This window comes from Musca vetustissima, unplaced genomic scaffold (genome assembly GCF_032173495.1).
Source record: "Musca vetustissima isolate MV318-11 ecotype Yass unplaced genomic scaffold, APGP_CSIRO_Mvet_v1 utg1769, whole genome shotgun sequence".
Lineage (NCBI taxonomy): Eukaryota > Metazoa > Arthropoda > Insecta > Diptera > Muscidae > Musca > Musca vetustissima.
In genome coordinates this window covers 13,660-25,843 of record NW_026882413.1, presented here as the reverse complement: position 1 = coordinate 25,843, position 12,184 = coordinate 13,660, and the positions used below count along the sequence as shown (strand labels likewise).

At 31.9% G+C, this 12,184-nt stretch overlaps 1 protein-coding gene across 3 annotated transcripts in view; it reads right to left on the bottom strand.

Annotated features, from left to right (window-relative positions):
- Positions 1 to 7,195, bottom strand: part of LOC133328745 (RNA-binding protein Musashi homolog Rbp6) — a 219,639-nt gene extending 212,444 nt beyond the window's left edge. For all 3 annotated transcript variants that reach the window (XM_061537292.1, XM_061537293.1, XM_061537294.1), the window contains exon 1: positions 6,984 to 7,195. The gene's annotated coding sequence lies outside the window, so the exon portion shown is untranslated. The remainder of the gene's footprint in view (positions 1 to 6,983) is intronic.
- Positions 7,196 to 12,184: the final 4,989 nt, after the last annotated feature.

Here is a 12,184-nt window from a genome sequence, read left to right as displayed (position 1 = left end):
AAGCCTCACAAACATACACACACACACTTTAGGTTTGCATGCAATAACTCTGTCCTGGCTTTCAGAATTGTGCTATGCTTTTAAAAATTAATTAATGTCTTGGAAAATGTTTTAATGGTTTCACTAGTACAACAAAGCATTTAAAAATGATAAATTATTATCGGTTTTTAAATCCTAACACACTTTTGTAAGCACATTGCAACTGTATACTATTTTTCTAAAATAGCAACAATAGCAACAACAACAACGACAGAGACCGGCAATATTTTATATCATTTCCGCACAAATTTAAATTGCCATTGGGGGGAAAGTATTTCCGCTGAAGAAACATCTGAGCTTAATTCGAATGTAATATATAAATATTTTTAAAAGTTTTAAATTATTTTTAGAGGTTTCCATTAATTAAATTTAGCAGTTTCAATTATTTGGGAACAATTTAATTTATATAAAAAAAATTGGGTAAATAATAGCCTAGCCTTTAAAAATTTTAGAAATTCGAGTTTCGTGGCAGAACTTCTAGCAATATTAGATATTTTTTTAGTGTTTTTTATTTATATATTATTTTTAACTCACCACTAATATTTTATAGAATAGATAACAAAAAGTCACTTACCTAAAAAGAGAAAATAAAAAAGAATTACTACAATATTTAATTTAAAATATTTGACGATTTTATGATTTATACGAGAATAAATGAAATTAGTGACAAGATCTGTAAAATAAACATCGTTTCTGTGTGATTAAAAAATTTAAATAGCATAGCAAATAAACCGTATAACTTTTTCATACAAAATATAATTAAAACACATATATCCTTTTTAAAAGGATCTGAAAATGAAATTAATTAATTGTACAATTAATTCGAATCAACTTAAAATCAAATTAATAATTTCCTATGATTAACACAATATTGGTTAGTTGTTTTGTCAATGAATTTCTTTTACTGCATTAATTTCTGTCTTCTGTTCAGCAATATTAACGAAACGGAAAATCGAGCTTAACCTTTTTTAAATTGTTGTCTAATAATATTAATAATATCAAAAAAAACTTGTGTAAAACAAGCTAGTGAAATATTTTTTTATACTGTGTTATATATCGATAACTTCGAAGCAATTGTCTGCAGAGGAAAATTAAAAAATCTTAACACTAGATTTACTGAGTAAGCCAATTGGACCCGTTTCAAATTTTACAACTACATATATATAAAATTTGATATTAATTTTAAAATTCTACATTGGTTTTCAGTTATGTATTGAAATGTATATGAGGTACATTACGCTTCCCCGCAGACCTTCCCATTTCGGATTATTGAATGTTGTATACCAATTTTTACGGTTGGGAGTCAATTTGACTCATATCATAGTATGAAGTTAAGCAGCTAACTACTGAAGAAATTTATTGGTTCTATCAGGCCATTCTAGTAGGACATGGACTATGAAAGTATTACGAAAAAATCGCGAAAAATACGAGATGTTGACAATTTGTAGAGGAGGTACCCAAAAGATTGAATCCACCTAGATTTACCATTTTTAAAGATTTAAACCCTTGGGGAAGTAACCAAAAGCGTGGCTGCATCTGCTTGAAGTTGAGGTCAAATCAGTTAATAAAAACCCTTCGTATTAGATTTACACATTTTCACAAATGTTGGCCCTTTATAGGGTGGATCCAAAACTACCATTTTCGAATTCAAAGGAAATTTGACAAAGATATTACAATGTGCAGAGTTTTTACAAAATCAGATACTCCATTCGCATTTAAACAATATTGATAAAATATTGATCCTTTGTGGGGGACATACAAGGAGGAGTGGACCACCTTCGAACACTACACAGTTTTAGTAAACATACTGTATCAAAACGGATAATCCTTTTGCAGGATATTAAAAAATTATTTTTCAGCAAAATGTTGACCATTTATAGGGGAGATTCAAGAAAGTGTTGTCTGATATTTTAAATCTTGAAGCTTTATTTAGTCCTGAAAGGAATATTACGATGTGCAAAGTTTGGTTTAAATCGGTAACTTCTTTCTAGAGTTATCGTGCGCACAATCCAGCCAGACAGGCATTTACCAGCCAGACTGACATTTTTGGCTTTGTGCTGGGCGTATAAAAATTGAATTTATATGTAAAAACGTTTTCTATGAGTTTTCTAATTAAGACTACTTTACTAAAATTGAATTGGAACAATTTTCTTCACAAAAGACTTAAATTTTCTGGTATGAGCCAAATTGGCTAGGCTAGGATGTTAAATATATATCCGTAAATCTACTGTTAAAAATCCAAAATTGAAATGTTTCGCATACAATATCCTACCAAAATAATAAAAAATGTGTAAAATAATTAACATTTGGATTATTGGTGTAAAGAAATATCACAATCGATATCTACATTATTTATATAACTGCATAGTAGTTGCAGTATATATAAACACTTTGTTTTAGCCAATAGACTGATAAAAATTGTAGAACAAATTTCAATTTGCTTCTCAGGAAATATCCTTCCGATTCAAGGCACGAAGTTCCCTATTTGATAAACTTACACATATAAATTTTTACGTTCTTATAATTTGTAACACTTTTTATTTATTTTTTTAACGTTGATAAAATGACATCCAACAATTGTCTAATTGTAACGGAACCCCTTCGAAAAATGATATGAATCTAATCTAATGTCAACTGACAACATTCTACCAGGTATGGTCGTTGTTAACACATGGCAGAGCAGAGCCTAAGCATTTCTCTGCAATTGCTGTCTAAAATAAATATGACCCTTATTTAAGCTGTAGAGCTCACAATAAAAACAAAAACACCATCATTGGGACATTTAATTTTGAGTTTCTTATCATATCACATTTGGGCCGTACAATAGCCGGCTGTAGAGATATTCGTAAATAGCACAATATAATTAAGTTTGTCATTCAAATAAAATTTCCTGAGTACGCAATTTTTATTTTGTTCCCTCTGTATCTATCCCCAGTTATTATTTGGGTCTGAAGACATTAGAAGAAAACGTTTTACAGTAACAAAAAGGAGCCAGTACTCAAGGTTTATACAGTAACAGTGAGTACACGCAAAATTTACATTTATCTTCTTCAGATTTGGTGTTGTTTAAATGTTTGTGTTGCCCTTAAAGTGTTGTAATTACTTTAACACGTTTTAATTTTTTTTTTTTTTTTGTTCTCCTCAACCCAGGCATGGCATTGACACTATAAAGTAAAACCTTTTGCTCGTTATGATTGTTGTTCCTCCTCCTTGCCTCGAAACTCTTAAAGTCTAAAGTAGAATTGTGTGCTTGTGTTTGAGTGAGTGTTATTTTTGTGTGCGAGATTTCGTGCCAAATTTAGTCCTTTTTATTGTTAGGAACAACAAAGTAATGTTTACATTTTTGTTGGTCGCCCGAAAGCCCAACAGCCAGCCATTCATGGCATTGGCTTTGACTCTAGATTTACTTTTTCCTGTCAGTTTTCGAGCTTTTCCCAAGTAAGTCCAACTATGTGGGCAAGTGTGAGTGTCCTTAGTAGACGGGATGACGTAAATAATTTTAACATAATTTGCTTTTAATTGATTTGGCAAACATTTTTGTTTGTTTCTTGGGGGCAACATTTTGGACATCAGAAAACAAAATAAAATGAAAAGTAAAGAGAATAAACAGTTTACAGGGGTTGTTTGACCAATTTAGACCTTTACTTGTATATGCCTATATAGATACATAATGTAAGTGTTAAAAAAGGTTTTTGTTTGTCCTCAGTATGGTTAAAAAGTTTATGTTCAAACAAAGCGTCTAAGAAAATCGTTGATTTAGCATTTTCTGTTAAAAATAACTACTGAATGATAATCACAAAATCTTCCAATATTATGACAAAAATTCTAAAAAATGCGTGTAATAAGTATCACAGCCTATACAAATAGGGGAGAGAGGCATCCTTGAACACTTTTTGCTTTCAAGTTTTATAAAATTTTTTATTTTTAAATTTTTGGACTTTTACAAATTTAAACACATAGGTACAGATGCAACCTTTAAGCTTAATACACATATGACATACTTTATGTCAGATTTAAATATTCTATTACTGCAAGAGAACAAAATTGTCATATAAAATATTTGGTTGCGGTCGGAGGGTTCAATGGTGCCCTCTCCGCTATATATTAAATTTCTAGTTTTAATAGGAAATAAGGAGATTTAATTTTAAAATATCAAATGTGAAAGTATATTTTCCCTGAAAAAACCTTATTCATTTTTCTTAAATATGGCATGTATTTCAAACAATTGTATTTCTATATAATATAATATCTATTATAAATAATTTGTTTTAAGAAGTTAACAAGTTTATAAAAATTAATAATGAATTAAAGTGAGTTTGTATGTTTAAAAAAATAAAAATATTTTTAAGTGATTATTTATACTCTTTCGAGTCGAGCTTGATGATCTAAGTTTTGCAATGAAAAGGAAAGCCAGGAGAAGAACCTACGTACCCACCATTATGCGACGCGTTTCGCCGTTGGTTAAGCGGCTCATCAGGCATATTGGGCTATGTGGCTTTACAAAGGTCGTATGTTGATAACTTGTATTTATTCCGCTTTGATGCGAAACTTGCACATGCGAATTAAATTCAAAGTTGTCAAAGTTCGACATTTGTCTTCGTTCTAGGAACAGTCCTTTTCAAAGCAGAATTTTGTTGTAGCGATGGATAATTAATCCACACACCTACAATTTCTTCCATGGTATACACATTATCCATTAATTAGCCATCGCTACAATGTGTCTTAAAGTGTTTTTAAAGCTTGTATAAATTCCTTACGTTTACGATTCCATATATATAAATAAATATATATTGTGTTGTTTTTTCAGTTTTAAATTATGAAATAATAATTTATGGATAAGGGAATTGTGCAAGTTTTTGCTTGGACAAAACTAAAGCAACTCTACAGTACACACAGATGAGCTTTAAAATTGTAGCAATTTTTACCGTTACAATTACTATGTTTTGCTTTCTACACCTATTTCGCTTCTTAAAAATAATTTCTAAATGGATTTTATAACAATAACATGTGTCTGGTTTTCAATTTTGATTTGCTGCCAAAAGTTGGATATATATACGAGATCTATGAAATAATGGATCGGATTATCTATACAAATGTATTTGAAAGTGTTTCATCTTTACAAACATACATACACCGAAACATATCAAAAATTGGTTGTGGGAGTCAAAAATCTTAGTTTTATAATTTCCTATAGAAAAATCGTTTAAATAGATAGTAAAATCAAAAGAGTCTTTCAAACAAACAGATATAGCATCTTCCCAAAAATTCAGAATGCAAGAAATAGTATAGGCAAGGATCAAAATGAACATTTTATTGACTCAATGTCTCGTAATGAAAAATAATTCCGTAATGAAAAATAATGGTTATGCTGTCGTGTACTAGCAAAATTTACTTATTTATAAAAAAAATAAAAAGGTTGTTTCTGATTGTCCATTCAAAAATTGGGCCAATTTAGTATTCCATGGAATATTTTTCATTACAAAAATAATAAATTACATATTTATTTCCGAAATAACTTTCACTGTAACTTTCGTTTCAAAAAAGTTACAGGACATTTATTGAATTTGCAATTTCAGTTGCTTTTGTTTTGGCCACCAATATATATATACATATCCATGCATGTAGTTGCTCACACAATTTTTGGGATACTTCGGATACACTTTTTTGCTATAGTTTCTAATAGATGGATTGAACATGTATTATGACCTATTTCTCAGGAGATAAAATATATGCTGACAGGCACCTTTTTAGACGAGGCGGAACTTAAAGGTTTTTTTTTGTTAGATGAGAAGAAATACGTTGAACTATTTGTTCTTAATTTTTGTATGTGTATTTGTATGTGTTGAATACTTTTTTAATTAGGCTAAGATTTAGTTATTTAATATATACCACAACTCTAAATCACAAAATTGGTATTGTGTTCCAATTCTGATCAATAAATTCAGCTTTTTTCGTTATTTTTGTACGAAGGAGCCTTTTGGCATGCAAGATAAAGTGTTTCTAAATGTATTCGAGATATTAGTATGAAATTATTATTTTCTATTATGAATAGAAGAATTACTTTGATATTGTCATTAAAACATTAAAGTAATGCAGTAAGTGACTTACTTGTATGCATACAAATGACAGATTTTAATAATGCCAGGGATTTTATATAATTAATTGTATATATCACATCAAATTCTATATTGATGCCAATGGTCAGGGCAGATATTATTTTTCAATACATTGAATATTGCCCAATATATTATTCTTATTCTAAAATGTTTAAAATTCTAATAAATATTCATGATTCATTCAGAAGCACTAATAAAAAATAATATTTTTATTTCTCTTCAGATTGTGCAAATATATTGAGGTAATCTTTTATGTTAATATGTAAGTTTAGTTTAGATTTTATATTCATTTTTTAAATTTAATTATTAATTCCTTTGTTTAAAATTCATAAAAATCCTCTTTCTTAGCATTAGAAGCTATCCATGCAAAACGAAAACAAGCTTAAGAAAATAAATAAGTTCCCATAATGGAATTCTCCCAAAATGTTTCTTTACAAAATAATTGAAGAAAAACTTTCTAAATCTTAAAACAGTTTTTCTTCTTAAATGTGGAAGTTGATTTATACTTATTACCAAAAAAAAAAAGAAAAACTGCGAAAAGAAACCTAAACCAAAACCTCAAATCACTTTCCCTTCTCGGTAATATTATTTTATGACCAGCACCGTCATCACCTGGCATTCTCTGTCTAGTTCATCGTCCATCATTTTATGTAAATTTAAGGCATTTTCACGTCATTGCTCTACTTTGTCTTTTGGGGCAATTTCCCTTTAAATGTCTGTAATTATTTTTATTTCTTTGCTTTCTTCTCCAGTTCGTAATGTTAAATTGGAATTTTGGTTTTGCCATGCGGCTGTGTGTGTGTGTTTGACTGAGTGTGAAATACTTACGACAAGTTTTTTGGTTGGTATGGTGGCGGGTGGCTGTGGCACGGGCGGACTAATGGCTTTAATGGCCTGCGTTGGCGGGGGAAAAATCTCCGCTGGCTGCTTAACGTAAAACAGATTTACTCCAAAGTGTGAAATTTTGTTGGATTTTCTAAAACACGGTAAGGAAAAAAGCGTTTCCTGCTGCTCTGGTCTAGCAGTGGCTAGCACTTGGCAGGCTTATAGGCTGGATATTTGCGAGTTTGTCTGGCCGTCGCTTGGGGTTCAGCGGAGTTTGTGGTAACAACACCGCTATGTAATTGCAACTTTATTAGTCTCCAATGGCGCAAAATAATTAACACAACACCTGTAATTACAGCTGTTGACGATGACGTTGTGATTTAGGATGTCCCACGAACGAGAATCGAACACGATTTTGTGTTGTATATTTTAAGCGAATTTATTGATAGATTAATAGTATTTATTTACTTATATATTTTGACTTAATGTTTTTTGTTATTATTATTTACAGTAATTTCACAGTTTTTCTCTTTGTAACTTTTACAGTTATTTTTAGATTAAATTTATTTGTATTTGTTTTGCGACAGCGCCGGTTTTGTCTTGGCGTTAAAATAAGTTTTCTAGATTTTTTTAAGTTTCGTTTCCTAAGAGCTTAAGCAACCTTTGTGTTAAAAACTCGTTGTTGTTTTTGTGGATTTTGACGTTGAAAAAACTCGATTCAAAAATTTAGGTTCTCTATTTAGACAATTTGTGGTTATTTTTCGCTTCTTGTCAGCTTCTCAAAAGCAAAAGGAGGCCGAAAAGAGTTGAGGTTATGTGTTTGTTTTTATTTTAGGATTTGTTGGGGGGTTTTGCGTGTTTTTTTATTTTATTTTGGTTCTATGAATTCACAACTTTTTTAAGAAGCTCTTGAGATTCTCTACAAACAAAATTTTTACATGAAATTTGTTGTTGCTGTTGTTGGTTGTTTGTTTTAAAGCTCTGCTACAGACAAAAAGTAGATTTACTTTTATTTATGTCGAGTGTGTGTTTGTGGTTTTGTTGTTTTTGTTGAGTGGGTTGACTGATTGCACTTGAACGCGTTGTTTATTTCGTAAGGTTATCCTTGCCTTGACATAAACTCTATCAAAGTGTACGACAATTCGTGAGTCTCTTCAACTTGGGGAATATCCTTCTTCTTCTCTGCGGACAAAAAAGAAAGTCGTATTTGTTTCGCTCGTATCGACAAAATATATATGAAATTATTGCTAAGCTGTTTTACGAAATCGGTTCTTGATTCGCTTGTTTGATTGACAGATTTACAGACTGACTGACTAGCTGATTGATTAGTCGATTCAACTACAACAATAAATTAACAAATTGCTAACTTGGCTTTTTCGATTTGGTTTTTTTTTATTGGTTTGGTTTCGCTAATACAACAATTGTGATTTTATTTTATAGAAATTTGTATTTGGTTTACTTGGTTTTGTTGTTGGTTTAACTGAACTATATATTGAACTACTGCACGGCTAAGGAACGCAACGACTGATGGACTCGCTTGTCTGATAACGACTGAAGGTCCTCAAAAATGGGGAGCAATGAAGCACCAAAGCGGCATACAACAATATTTTGATTTTGCTGTCTCAGCTGCTGCTGCTGCAGCGGTCGTCACCGTTGTTTCGTTTTCGTGGCTGTTTCAGTTTCAACTTGTGATACTGATTCTGCTTCCAATGTTTCACTTTACATTTACTTGGCTTGGAGAATACGCACACGCTCACACACACAAATATAAACGGCTCAAACCTAAAAGCAAGAAATCACATTCGTTCAGTCTGTCCTGTGCAAAAAGCAAACACACACACACTCACACTTGCACACACAATAATTCCACCCGCAATCTCCAATTGATGTGTTGGAAAGGAAACAAAAAAAAGGATTCACAAGGAATTTTCGCTCTCCCTCTCTGTCTGTCTCTTCTGAATATGGCAAACAGGAAATGTAAACATTTCCATAAAAACAACAAACCCTTTCATTTATCAAAAGAGAGTAAACTAGAAAGAGAGAGAGAGAGCGCGAGAAAACGACCAAGAGCTAGCACAATGCCGAGAGAGAGAGAGTACTAATTGTTTCCGTTTTTTGTTTATATTCACGCTGCACGTTCGGCATTATCCTTATGGCTGTCGTCCTAATTGTCAGGGTTGCCGTGCAAAAATCAATTTCCTGTCTCAGCGTGGGAGTAATGAAGTTTGTTTGTGTGACAATTCCAAACCATAATCAGACCAATTGATTTTTCAGGATCTCTGTGCTTGCCTTGCAGGCTTTTAGATTACTAGGCTGTGAGTTTTCTGTATGTGTGTGTATCGATGTAAAGATAATTTAATTATTTTCGTTAGTTAGATGTTTGGCCAATTTATATGTAAATCAAAATTAAAAAAGTATATAAAGCAAAACATCAATCCTGAATTGTTTTCAAATAAACGTTTATTATTGTCAATAAAACTCAGTTTCAAAATATTCGCTCGTAATATATGTAATATTCTCGCCACACACACACATGCCTTAGGACAGCCGTGCGAGAACAGCACATTTTTGGAGAGAATATATTTTGTAAAATGGGAATAAAAACTCCCCACATTCTGTAATAAAGGAACATTTGGGATATTTTCTGCATAAGATACCGTTGCAGTTGCCACACTATGAAAATAACATAAAATTTTGGTATGTGTTATATCAAATTTAATTTTTTTTTTTTCAAAAAGTTTAGAATTTTTTGTCAGAACTTATAAAAGATAACCAGAAATTTTGTAAAAAATATTATACATTCTTTAGAGTAACTGTATCTTGTGAAAATATTTAAATACATGACGTTTAGTACGTACATTTTACGTTCTACGTTTACAACTTTTTGACAGTCGAAAACCTAAAAATCCGTCACACTGAACATCCCTGATTGGCAATAATATCCCTGGAACTACGCATTTGAACAATCTGGCATCATATTTTTTGCAGAATTTTTGAAAGTGTTTTTTAGGTATTAGTTGTTTTAGGGAATCTGGAACATCACAGTTGTGGGTGAATAAAGATTGACATCAAATTGCTCTCTGGCAACAGCAAATCACAAAAATGCGCAGGTACAATAATTACAGCAAAAATGCAAAACAGCAATCAAATGATGCGGCATTTGTTACTATAATTATTTATTTATGAAAATTATAAACTATCAATTTCCTGAACCATGTTGTAAGTTATGTATTATCGAGGATATTGCCAAAAGAGCAATTTTTTCAAAAAATAATCGGGATCTATGCATGCAACTACAACAGACGATGGTGGACGTATGAAAGCAGACCACAACAAAAAGTGCCAACTTGACATTGCGCTACGTGCGTCAATGTTCCAGACAGCATTCCAAACAACAATGCGAGACAATGGTTACATTACTCGCGTTCCTTCTATAGGAACGCCACAATAAGAAACCACACAGTCCTGAGCTCACCGGGCTAACCGAAAGAACCAAATTTTAGAATTCTACTTTACATCGCTCAGTCAACCACCCGCACATTCTTCACTGTCTGCAGACTATGCTCACAAGCAGGGATTCCCTTAACTTTAATACACGTGCACATGGACACACATACGCACTCAATTTAACCCATCCCGAAGTTCAGAGGAACAAACATAGAATAGACCGAAAGACAGGATGACTACCGATGGGTGGCGATGACGATGGGTAAGAACAAAATAGAATGAAATAGTGATAAACTACTTGGGAGTCCCCAAAAGGTGCATAAGAACATTCCGACACATTCCTCCTTTACACAAAACTACACACACATACACAATCTCACGTTCACTTGCTCGGCCAGACAACACACGCACTCAATTCCTGTAGAGACGATTTGTGAAAAATGTAACAACAAAGTAATCAAATTTACTGAATCGGAGAAAGTTTTTATTAACTCTCCTGCTCATTTGTGTATTAGGTTTGCAAGACGATGAGCAGGAACCAATGTGAGGGAGGCGGCACAGAGAGCACACACATATGTATGTTCCCAGCATGCGTATCAGAGTGACATGTCTCTCAGTGTTCTCAAATAACGATATGAGCAGTCATGCGCCGCAGAAGTCAACGATTTGTATACAATTTCCCGCCAACAATGCGGCGTCTGCCACCATGGCAACATTATCACATGATTCTGTGGTAGCAACATGCCCGGTTGGGTTTGTCATGAAATGCGACAAGATATATTTTTGTGTCTTTTTTGGTGTAAATTATTTTTATTTTGATTAATTGATTATAAATAAAAATAAAATAGATTTTTGAAGGGATTTATTAATAACAGAATATATATATATATAATCGGAACTGCTGATGATTTCTACTTTTATAAAGGAAAGGAAATTCTAAATTAGTTCGTTTTAAGGGGACATTTTAAAGCACTTTCTGAGTCGTTTTGTTTTGTCAATTTAAACAAGAAGCTTATAAGGCACAGATCTTCGATATATCCAACTCGGAACATAACAGTTTTGTCCACAGATAATCAGCGTGAACACATAAATAGGGTCCAATTGATGCGAAATTTTTGAGGGAGATTTTTCGCTTTAGGGGCACTTTTTCCATAATTTGTATATTATGAAATTATTGATTGCTAATAACAGTGTAAGGCTTTTTTATATTGTCTGGAAGTATTAGAATGTCTTGTACGTTTAGACCAACTTGACTTTATGAGGATGAAGGAGCTATACCAAGAAATGGGGCTATAATGCATACATAATTTTAACATACTTTTAATAAAATAAAATGCTGATTAGGGATGTCGGAACAAAATTGGATAAATGGGTTATCTAAAGACATTATGTTTTATTGGTACGATACAGGGTGTGGAGTTTAAATTATTACGACGTACAAATTTTGCATTAAATCATGTATTCATATGATGAAGTTATAGTCCGTTTACATTATATTAGATTTGCTTTGGTTTGTGCTTAAATTGTCATTTTCATTGCTTCTATGTAAATTCTCATATATATGGTTAACCAGCAAAGAGTTCAAATGTAAATGCCATTTTAATTGCAAGATCTTTCGTCAAAATTCCTCTTACAAAATAAAATTATTTTCCACAGCCAAAGAGTTGTGCAAAAGTTTTAGTAAATGTTTTATAATTTGGAACACAAATTATATTTTGTATCTCATTTTGTCTTTGTAGCATACATTTTAAATTATA